An 11162-nucleotide genomic window follows, 5' to 3' on the forward strand; every position below is an offset into this window, starting at 1 on the left:
CCCAATTTGCCAGTCCCCAAAAGCACTGCCTCTCATGAATGCTGTAGCAGGGAACCTGTTGCTATTTTTAAACTGGTTGGAGTCTTTTGAAAGGGTGAGGCTTTAGGTCCACTGGGTGAAGGTAGTTTAGGACCTCCCCACTCTCAACCAGGGAGACACAAATTATAATCTCAGAGCTCCACAACAGGCAGGAAAAGAATCTTGCTGTCAGGAGGCAAGTCACACAAAGGGGTAAAACTTCTTCCTGGTGAAGGGCTCATGTTCGAAACACTGATTTCCCTGCTCCTTGGATGCTGCCTGATCTGCTGTGCTTTTCCAACACCCCACTCTCGACTCTGATCTCCAGCATCTGCAGTCCTCACTTTTTCCCGGGGGCAAAAATTGGTCAGGGCAATAAAGGAGAGCCTGGAACAGGCTACCATTTCACTCAGATTAAGGCTACGTAAGTGCAGTGGCAGGGATGAGGAATCGTCAGATGGTGCAATTCAAGCATAACTTTTTAAATCAGACTGGACCTAAAGCAAAATGAAAGAACTGCAGATGCTGTAAATAAGAGACAAAACTGAGGAAAGGTCACTCAACCCGAAACAATCCAAAGCAGGTGGACTCTTCATCAGGGGGCGTCTGGAATATTTGTGTATTACACTTCTGCTAGCCCAGTAGATGTTGTGGACTTGCCATTGAATCCATGTAAAATGTCAAAGGTGGATTCACAGCCACTAATCCTTCCTTTCTGTGTTAGTCTGGATGGAGAAAGCTGTCTCCACAAACTCTTTGGCTAAAGAGAGACTCGGAACTGATGAACAAAGCTGGTTTATTACATCACACTCAATAGCTAGTTACATTACCTCTGAGTTACATGATTGTGCTTTGTGAAACGGCAGGTTGGTCTCAAGAGTAAGTACACATTACTGTTAGCTACATGGAATGAAGCACTTGAACAACTTGTACAAAGCATTGCTTATTCCCTCACAGCAACAGTTCATTATATCCTGATGAAACTTATCTTGTTTTGTCAGTTAACTCCTTCAGGGTTATGCAACCTTGTACAACCAGTTGCTTTAGACAACTAGCTATCGACTCATTCAGCATGGACACAGACCCTTTGTTGCAAATTGTCCATGCCAACTAAGTTTTTCAGAGTAAGCTAACCCCATTTGCCTGCATTTGTCCCATATTCCTCTAAACCTTTCCTACTCGTGTACCTGTTCAAATGTCTTTTAAATGTTGTAACTGTACCTGCATCCATCACTTCCTCTGGCAATTCATTTCACACGAACCACTCTCTGTGTGAAAAGATTGCCCCTCAGGTCCCTTTAAAATCTTTCCCCTCTTAACTTAAACCTATACCCTCTGGTTTTGAACTGCAAATCCTAGGGAAAAGATCTTAGCTATTCACGTTATCTATGTCCCCCATGATTTTCTAAACCTCTATAAGGACACCCTTCAGCTTCCTACTGTCCAGGGGAACATGCCTCAACCTATCCAGACTCTTGCTATAACTCAAACCATCCAAGTCCTGGTAATATCTTTGTAAATCCTTTCTGGGCCATGTCCAGTTTAATGAAATGCTTGCTCTCGCAGTGCTACCAGAACTGTGTGCAGTACTCAAGAAGTGGCCTTACCATCGTCTTGTACAGCTGCAACATGCCATCCCAAGTCCTGTACTCAATGTTCTGACCAATGAAGGCAAGTGTGCTGAACACCTTCTACACCATCCTGTCTACCTGTGATGCCACTTTTAACGAACGATGTATCTGAACTCTAGATCTCTCTGTTCAACACACTCCTCAGGGCCAATCCCATTTACCAATAAGTCCTGCCCTGGTTTGTTTTCCCAAGATGCAATTTGCATTTATCTAAATTAACCTCCATCTGCCATTCCCCAAACCCATTGGCCCAGTTGTGCATTAAGACAGTTTTATATTGCTGGCTTGCACATCAGGTGGATTCTACATTGAAGTTGTGAAGAGGACATAAGCAGTGGGGTATAGATAGGGTAAGTGGGGAAAGGAAAAGGCATTGGCAGATAGAGTGGGAAAATGTGAATCTGCCCACATTTTCAATGGGTTCTTCCAAAATGGTGAGCTCAGTGTATAATGTGCTCCTCGATTCCACAAAATTCCAGGAAGAATAGAAACGCAGCATCTTACGTCAATAGAGAGAGCCTACAGAACTCTGAGGTACAGGGTGAGTTGGCTATTCTGATACATGAATTATGACTTTGCTTTGCAGTTGTAGCAAATGATTAAGAAAGCAAATGAAATGGTAGTGCTCATTGTGAGGGAAGTGAAATATAAAAGGAGGGGTATTTTGTCCCTGATATAGAGGGCGTTGGGAACCCATAGCAGAATGACTTATTTAGGGAAGAATATAACTGATTGAAGAGCAGTTCAGAGAAGTTTCATCAGACTGATTTCTACAACGAAGAGTTTGTTTTGTGAGGAGAGGTTGGTCAAGTTGGGAGCGTATCCATTGGAGTGTGAAAGAATGAGAGCTGATTGTATTGAAAAATGTAAAATCCTGAGAGGGTGGACACTGAAAAGATACTTCATCATGCATAGAACAATACAGCAAAGAACAGGCCCTTCGGCCCACGATGTTGTGCCGAACATTTGTCCTAGCTTAAGCACCCATCCATGTACCTATCCAATTGCCGCTTAAAGGTCACCAAAGATTCTGACTCTACCACTCCCACAGGCAGCGCATTCCATGCCCCCACCACTCTCTGGGTAAAGAACCCACCCCTGACATCTCCACTATACCTCCAACCCTTCACCTTAAATTTATGTCCCCTTGTAACACTCTGTTGTACCCGGGGAAAAAGTTGCTGACTGTCTACTCTATCTATTCCTCTGATCATCTTATAAACCTCTATCAAGTCACCCCTCATCCTTCGCCGTTCCAATGAGAAAAGGCCTAGCACTCTCAACCTATCCTCGTACGACCTATTCTCCATTCCAGGCAACATCCTGGTAAATCTTCTCTGCACCCTCTCCAAAGCTTCCACATCTTTCCTGAAGTGAGGCGACCAGAATTGCACAGAGTACTCCAAATGTGGCCTAACCAAAGTCCTGTACAGTTGCAACATCACTTCTCGACTCTTGAATTCAATCCCTCTGCTCATGAACGCTAATACACCATAGGCCTTCGTACAAGCTCTATCCACCTGAGTGGCAACTTTCAAAGACCTATGAACATAGACCCCAAGATCCCTCTGTTCCTCCACCTCACTAAGAACCCTACCGTTAACCCTGTATTCCGCATTCTTATTTGTCTTTCCAAAATGGACAACCTCATACTTGGCAGGGTTGAACTCCATCTGCCACTCCTCAGCCCAGCTCTGCATCATATCCCAGTCCCTTTGCAGCTGACAAGAGCCCTCCTCACTATCCACAACTCCACCAATCTTCGTATCATCTGCAAATTTAGTGACCCACCCTTCGACTCCCTCATCCAAGTCATTAATAAAAATTACGAACAGCAGAGGACCCAGAAACTGATCCCTGCGGAACTCCACTTGTAACTGGGCTCCAGGCTGAATATTTACCATCTACCACCACTCTCTGACTTCGACCGGTCAGCCAGTTTTCTATCCAATTGGCCAAATTTCCCTCTAATCCATGCCTCCTGACTTTCCGCATAAGCCTACCATGGGGAACCTTATCAAATGCCTTACTAAAATCCATGTTTACTACATCCACTGCTCTACCCTCATCCACATGCTTGGTCACCTCCTCAAAGAATTCAATCAGACTTGTAAGGCAAGACCTACCCTTCACAAATCCGTGCTGGCTGTCCCTAATCAAGCAGTGTCTTTCCAGATACTCATAAATCCTATCCCTCAGTACCCTTTCCATTACTTTACCTACGACCGAAGTAAGACTAACTGGCCTGTAATTCCCGGGGTTATCCCTATTCCCTTTTTTGAACAGGGGCACAACATTCGCCACTCTCCAATCCCCTGATACCACCCCCGTTGACAGCGAAGATGAAAAGATCATTGTCAACGGTACTGCAATTTCCTCTCTTGCTTCCCACATAATCTTAGGATATATCCCATCAGGCCCGGGGGACTTGTCTATCCTCAAGTTGTTCAAAATGTCCAACACATCTTCCCTCCTAACATGTATCTCCTCTAGCTTACCAGTCCGTTTCACACTCTCCTCTTCAACAATACGGTTCCTCTCATTCGTAAATACTGAAGAAAAGTACTCATTCAAGACCTCTCCTATCTCTTCCGACTCAATACACAGTCTCCCACTACTGTTCTTGATTGGACCTACCCTCGTTCTCGTCATTCTCATGTTTCTCACATACGCATAAAATGCCTTTGGGTTATCCTTGATCCTATTCGCCAAAGATTTTTCATGCCCTCTCTTGGCTCTCCTAATCCCTTTCTTCAGGTCCCTTCTGGCTATCCTGTATCCCTCCACTGCTCTGTCTGAAACCTGTTTCCTCAACCTTATGTAAGCCTCCTTCTTCCTCTTTACAAGACATTCAACCTCCCTCGTCAACCAAGGTTCCCTCACACGACCATTTCTTTCCTATCTGACCGGTACATACATATCAAGGACACGTCGTATCTGTTCCTTGAAAAAGTTCCACATTTCCACGACATCCTTCCCCGGCAGCCTATGCTCCCAACTTATGCTCCTCAGATCCTGTCTTACAGCATTGTAATTACCCTTCCCCCAATTGTAAAACCTACCCTGTTGCACGCACCTATCTCTCTCCATAACCAAGGTGAAAGTCACAGAATTGTGGTCACCATCACCAAAATGTTCACCCACTAACAAGCCCATCACTTGTCCCGGTTTATTACCGAGTACCAAATCCAAAATGGCCTCCCCTCTGGTTGGACAATCTACATACTGTGTTAGAAAAGCTTCCTGGACACACTGCACAAACACCGCCCCATTCAATCTACTTGATCTAAAGAGCTTCCAATCAATATTTGGGAAGTTGAAATCACCCATGACTACTACCCTGTGGCTTCTGCACCTTTCCAAAATCTGTTTCCCAATCTGTTTCTCCACATCTCTGCTGCTATTGGGGGGCCTATAGTAAACACCCAACAAGGTGACTGCACCTTTCCTATTTCTGACTTCAGCCCATACTATCTCTAAAGGCAGATCCCCCTCGAACTGCCTTTCTGCAGCCGTTATACCATTTCTAATTAGCAACGCCACCCCCCCCTCCTTTTTTACCACCCTCCCTAATCCTGCTGAAACATCTGTAACCAGGAACCTCCAACAACCATTCCTGTCCCTCTTCTATCCACGTTTCCGTGATGGCCACAACATCGTAGTCCCAGGTACCGATCCACGCCTTAAGTTCACCCACCTTATTTCTGATACTCCTTGCGTTGAAGTATACGCATTTGAACCCATCTCTGTGTCCGCAAGTATTCCCTGTCAGTGCTACCTTCTTCACAGCCTCCCCACATACTTGGACATCCTGACAAACAGCTAGCCTACTTGCTGGACTACAAGTCCGGATCCCATCCCCCTGCCAAATTAGTTTAAACCCCCCCGAAGATAGCTAGCAAACCTACCCCCCAGGATATTGGTGCCCTTCTGGTTCAGGTGCAACCTGTCCTGCTTGTACAGGTTCCACCTTCCCCAGAATGCAGTCCAATTATCCAAATACCTGAAGCCCTCCCTCCTACACCATCCTTGCAGCCACGTGTTCAACTGCACTCTCTCCCTATTCCTTGCCTCACTGTCACGTGGCATCGGCAACAACCCAGAACTGACGACTCTGTCTGTCCTAGCTTTCAGCTTCCAGCCTAACTCCCTGAGCTCCTGAATGACCTCCCCACCCCTCTTCCTACCTATGTCGTTGGTGCCAATGTGCATCACGACTTCTGGCTGCACACCCTCCCCCTTAAGGATTCTGAAGACACGGTCTGAGACGTCTTGGACCCTGGCACCCGGGAGGCAACAAACCATCCGAGAGTCTCGCCCATGTCCACAGAATCGCCTGTCCGTCCGTCTAACTGGAGAGTCTCCTATAAATAGCGCTCTCCTCCTCTCCCCCTTTCCCTTCTGAGTCTCAGAGCCGGACCTCGTGCCAGAGACCCGGTCACTGCAGCTCACCCCTGCTAGGCTGTCCCCCCCAACAGTATCCAAAGCGGTATACTTATTGTTTAGGGGAACGACCACAGGGGATCCCTGCACTGCCTGCTTCCTCCCCTTCCCACCTCTAACTGTTACCCAGCTACCTCTGTTCTCTGGTGTAACTATGTCCCTGTAGCTTCTATCTATCACCTTCTCAGTCTCTCGAATAATCCTCAGTTTATCCAACTCCAGTTCCAGTTCCCTAACTCGTTCTGTGAGGAGCAGAATCTGACTGCATTTCCTGCAGACGAAGTCGGCAGGAGTATCGGTGGTCACCCCTACCTCAAACATCCTGCAGGAGGAACATTCCACTGCCTGCGCTGCCATTACTCTACACTTTGTCTCCAAAGCAAGAACACTGAGAGCTTACCTGTGGACTTTAAAGTTAGATTAGAGGAGGAGGATGGGAGGGAGGCCCTACTATGTAGGGCCTGGGCTCTAAAACACACCCACTCAAATATCAATCACTTACCTTCCCGACCAGCTCTGCGCTCCAACCTCACTTCCGCCCAGCTCGCGCTGCTCTCTGCTGAGAAAAGACCGTTGGCGTCGAGGTAAGTTCTTTATATATCACTTACCTTCCCGACCAGCTCTGCGCTCCAACCTCACTTCCGCCCAGCTCGTGCCGCTCTCTGCTGAGAAAAAAAAAGACACTGTTAAGTAATAAGAAGTCCGTCAATAGAGATGGGTTTGAACAGAAATGTAGGTCAGAGGCCTTTGGAGCTTTCTCTCGCCCACAGTATGGAGGAGTCAGAGTCATGACATTAATGTAAGTCAGAGGTCGATAGATTCCTGACAGAGAAAAGAGACAATATTTATCAAGGGTTGGGTAGAAGGGTTGGTGTTGAGGTCACAGACTGACCAGCGATGTTCTTATTGAATGGTGGAGCAGTCTCAGGAGAACTGAAGCCTCCTTTGAATTTGTACACTTGTATAAGCATTGGGCAAGTACTAAGTCAGATGGGTCCTACATCAAGTGAGTTCTACTTCAGGAGATTTCTGCTCTCTAATGGTTTCTGCAGCAGGTGAGTCCCATATCAGACGTGGCCGACGTTGGTCAGATTCTAGATCAAAGAGATTCTAACTTGGGCGGCTTCTAGACCGATCAAGGTTCTATATACTGCGGGTTCAGTATTCAGTGGCAGTGGAGTGACATTCGTGATTCACTTGGCGAGCTGCAGCAGACACGACAGGCTGAATGGCCTCTTCGGTGCCGTACAAATGCTGTTATTCTGGAATTTTGTGGAATCGAGGAGCACATTATACACTGGGCTCACCATTTTGGAAGAACCCATTGAAAATTGTGAAAGCAAACTTATCAACACCAAACATTTAAGCAATCAGCAAATTAACACAATTACCAAAGGAAACAAAATAAAGCAGTGGGATTTTATTTAGACATAACAGTAGCAAAACAATTATGATCCAATTTACTCCACTCAAAGCCAGTGATGGCTAGATACTCAGTAGGTGTCTAATAACTACTCGATATGCTAAAAGTGTTAGCATACATAATTATTCCCAAGTAAACAATTTGCTTATAGGCTTCAAACATTGAGAAAAAGGCATTGCCTGAGGAAGTTGCTTTCACACCACAACCCCTTAGGCAGCAACACAAACGGCTAATTAATGGGTTTTTTTACCTGACTGGAATTAAAGGGAGACTTGCACTTATATCACGCCATTTGTAAAATCAGAACCATTAAAAATGCTTTGGATCCAAAAGAAATTAGGTAGATTTTAAAGTTTACTTACTATTGTAATTTGGGAAATGAGGATATTGAAAGGACTCCTGGAGGTGAAGCAATGGGATTATTAGTTATGGGTCCTCTTTACTCCAGGTCCCTCAACAGCCAGAGTGCAGGTTTGCACCCATGTAGGAACATTCTCAAGCAAACACTGAGCCAGCCCAGGAAACATTGGACAGGTGACCGAAAGCTGGTTCAGGAGCCAGTGTAGGTCAGACAGCAGAGTCACCATGGCTTCATGAAGGGGAAACCATGCCTGACAAATTTATTAGAATTCTTTGAGGAGGATACAAGCAGGAAAGATAAAAGGGCTCACAGGAGATGTAAGGTATTTGGGTTTTTGGAAGTTTGTAGAGTCAGAGCGCCATTAGTGGAGCTGAGAGCCATAAGATGCATCCTGCACAGATGGACAAGATAGCTGTGGGTCGCTTGAGTGCAAAGCAACCTGGCAGAAGTCAAAGATGTCCCTGAGCTCCACAGTGATGTCCTGAAGGGGATTCTGAGTTGGTTGATCATGCGGTGGGGCTAATGCTTGGACTGTACCGTCTTCAGTAGATGAAGGGTGAGGCATTTACTGCTGGACCTTATCCTGAGATCTCCAGACATGGAGGCCAGGAGAAACCCCTGATAGGCCACATCCACCTGGTAACAGCTCTGCCTTTCAAATGGGAATTGACGCTGTCTAAGTTCTCACCAGTCCCTGGGACAATTGCAAACTGCAAATGAGAAAAGTCACATCCATTACATGGAAGACTGAGATCATGGCAATGTTTGAAAGCAAGGATCAGAGTTTTAAAATCAAAACTCATGGTCAAGGTAACATTTATCATCCTCGGGCTTCACGTCTGCAGGTTGGGGAGTTGATGGCCTAGTGGTATTATCGTGAGACTATGAATCCAGACGTCAAGATTAGAGTGGTGTTGGAAAAGCACAGCAGGTCAGGCAGCATTCAAGGAGCAGGAAAATCGACTTTTCAGGCAGAAGCCCTTCATCAACAATTCATGATGAAGGGCTTTGCCTGAAACATCAATTTTCCTGTTTCTCAGATGCTGCCTGACCTGCTGTGCTTTTCCAGCACCACTCTAATCCTGACTCTGATCGGCAGCACCTACAGTACTAACTTTCACCAATGAATCCAGAAGCTCAGCTAATATTGTAGAGGTCAGGGTTCAAATCCCACATTGCAGATGGTGAAATTTGAATTCAATAGAAATATGCCATTGGCAAGATAAACCCAGAAGAGGTTGCAGCATAGGAGTTGTTAATATTGAATGTGGACCTTATGGCATCAGGTTAAACATGGACAAGGAAACCTCCTGTCGATTGCCACATATCATCCTCCCTCAGCTGATGAATCAGTTCTCCTCCATGTGGAACAACATTTGGAAGAAGCACTGAGGAGAGGCAAGGGTGTAAAATGTACTCTGGGTGGGGAATTTCAATGTCCATCACCAGGAGTGGCTCGGCAGTATACCACTGAGCGAGCTAGTCGGATCCTAAAGGACATAGCTGCCAGACTGGGTCTGCGGCTGGTGGTGAGGGAACCAACAAGAGGGAAAAGCATACTTGACCTCATCCTCACCAATCTGCCGGCTGCGGATGCATCTGTCCATGATAGTATCAGTAAGAGTGAACAGTAAGTGTTGAAGTAAGTGCTGATCTATCTTGGCTTCCTCCAGTGGACCCCAGCATCACAGATACCAGTCTTCAGCCAATTCAATTCACTGCACACAATATCAAGAAATGGTTGGAGGCACAGGCTATGGGCCCTGACAACACTTTGGCAATAGTACTGAAATCCCATGTTCCTGTAGCCAAGCTTTTCCAGTATAGTTACTGGCCTACGTTTGGTTTGTCCTATATATAAAAAGCAGGACAATTCCAAGGTGGCCAATTAATACTCCATCAGTCTACTCTCGATCATCATTAAAGTGATGGAAGGGGTCAAGAACAGTACTATCAAGCTGTATCTGCTCAGCAATAACCTGCCCAGTGACGCCCAGTTTGGGTTCCATCAGGGTCACTCAGCTCCTGATCCCATTACAGCCTTGCTTCAAACAGGGACAAAAGAGCTGAATTCCAGAGGGGTGGTGAGAGTGACAGCCCTTGACATCAAGACAACACTTTAGATTAGATTAGATTCCCTACAGTGTGGAAACAGGCCATTTGGCCCAACTAGCCCACACCAACCCTCTGAAGAGTAACCCACCCAGACCCATTCCCCCTAACTAATTCACCTAACTCTACTGTAATTTAGCATGACCAATTCACCTGACCTGCACATCTTTGGACTGCGGGAGGAAACCGGAGCACCCAGAGGAAACCTACGCAGACACGGGGAGAATGTGCAAATTCCATACAGATAGGCACCCAAGGCTGGAATCAAACCCGAGTCCCTGGCGCTGTGAGGCAGCAGTGCTAACCACTGAGCCACCATTCCGCCCAATAATAAGGATTTATTTTTCACACAGGAAGCAGTAAAGCTCTGGGATATCCCTTCTGCTGAGACTGTGATGGAGGTAAAGTCAACCATGGGTCTGATAAGAGAACTGAATAACTATATGACCTCATGGAGCCCTTGAAGAACTGGAATTGATGGTTGGAGTCATACCTGACACATAGGAAGATAGTTGTCGTTGTTGGAGATCAATCACCTCGGCTCCAGGGCAACTCTGCAGGAGTTCCTCAGGGTAGTCTTCTAGGCCCAACCATCTTCAGCTGCTTCATCAATGACCTTCTCTCCACTATAAAGGGCAGAAGTGGGGATGTTAGCTGATCATTGCATAATGTTCAGCACCACTCGCGACTCCTCAGATACAGAAGTGGTCCATGTTCAAATGCAACAAGATCCAGTAGTCGAGCTATCAAGTGGCAAGTAGCATTTGCATCACAGAAATGCCAGGCCATGACCGTCTCCAATCCAAGATAATTTCAACACCGCCCTTTAACATTAAATGGTGTTACCATCACTTATCAAAGGCTTTGCCTCAAATCATATAAATACATCAACTGCACCATCGTCAAGAAACCCTGTTAGATTTTCTAAGTATGACAGAGCTATACCGACTCTCCTGGATAAAACCTTGCCTCTGTGAAGGTGGAATTTTCTCCATTACTTTCCCTGCCACTGCTGTAAACCTTATGCATCTATAACTCTCTGAGTGCTGGATCCCTGGATGCTCCTACACTTCAATGCTGCCCCAGTGACTCTCATGGTAATGCAGCAACAAGCAGACTGTGTCCTCAGGGACACTCACCCAGCTCGTGGACTGCACCAGGCTGTATCTCTGGG

At 46.2% G+C, this 11162-nt stretch overlaps 1 long non-coding RNA gene across 1 annotated transcript in view; it reads right to left on the reverse strand.

Annotated features, from left to right (window-relative positions):
* The window catches only part of LOC148151349 (uncharacterized), a 54018-nt gene extending 43421 nt beyond the window's left edge, over positions 1–10597 (reverse strand). Inside the window, exons 1-2 of the long non-coding RNA XR_015752009.1 lie at positions 10482–10597; positions 6701–6754 (exon numbers count right to left, since the gene is read on the reverse strand). This is a non-coding gene — a long non-coding RNA (uncharacterized LOC148151349). The remainder of the gene's footprint in view (positions 1–6700; positions 6755–10481) is intronic.
* Between the last annotated feature and the right edge of the window lie 565 nt (positions 10598–11162).

This window comes from Chiloscyllium plagiosum, unplaced genomic scaffold, assembly GCF_037043375.1.
Source record: "Chiloscyllium plagiosum isolate Xiang-an unplaced genomic scaffold, Cpla_swu_hap1 HiC_scaffold_3, whole genome shotgun sequence".
Classification (NCBI taxonomy): domain Eukaryota; kingdom Metazoa; phylum Chordata; class Chondrichthyes; order Orectolobiformes; family Hemiscylliidae; genus Chiloscyllium; species Chiloscyllium plagiosum.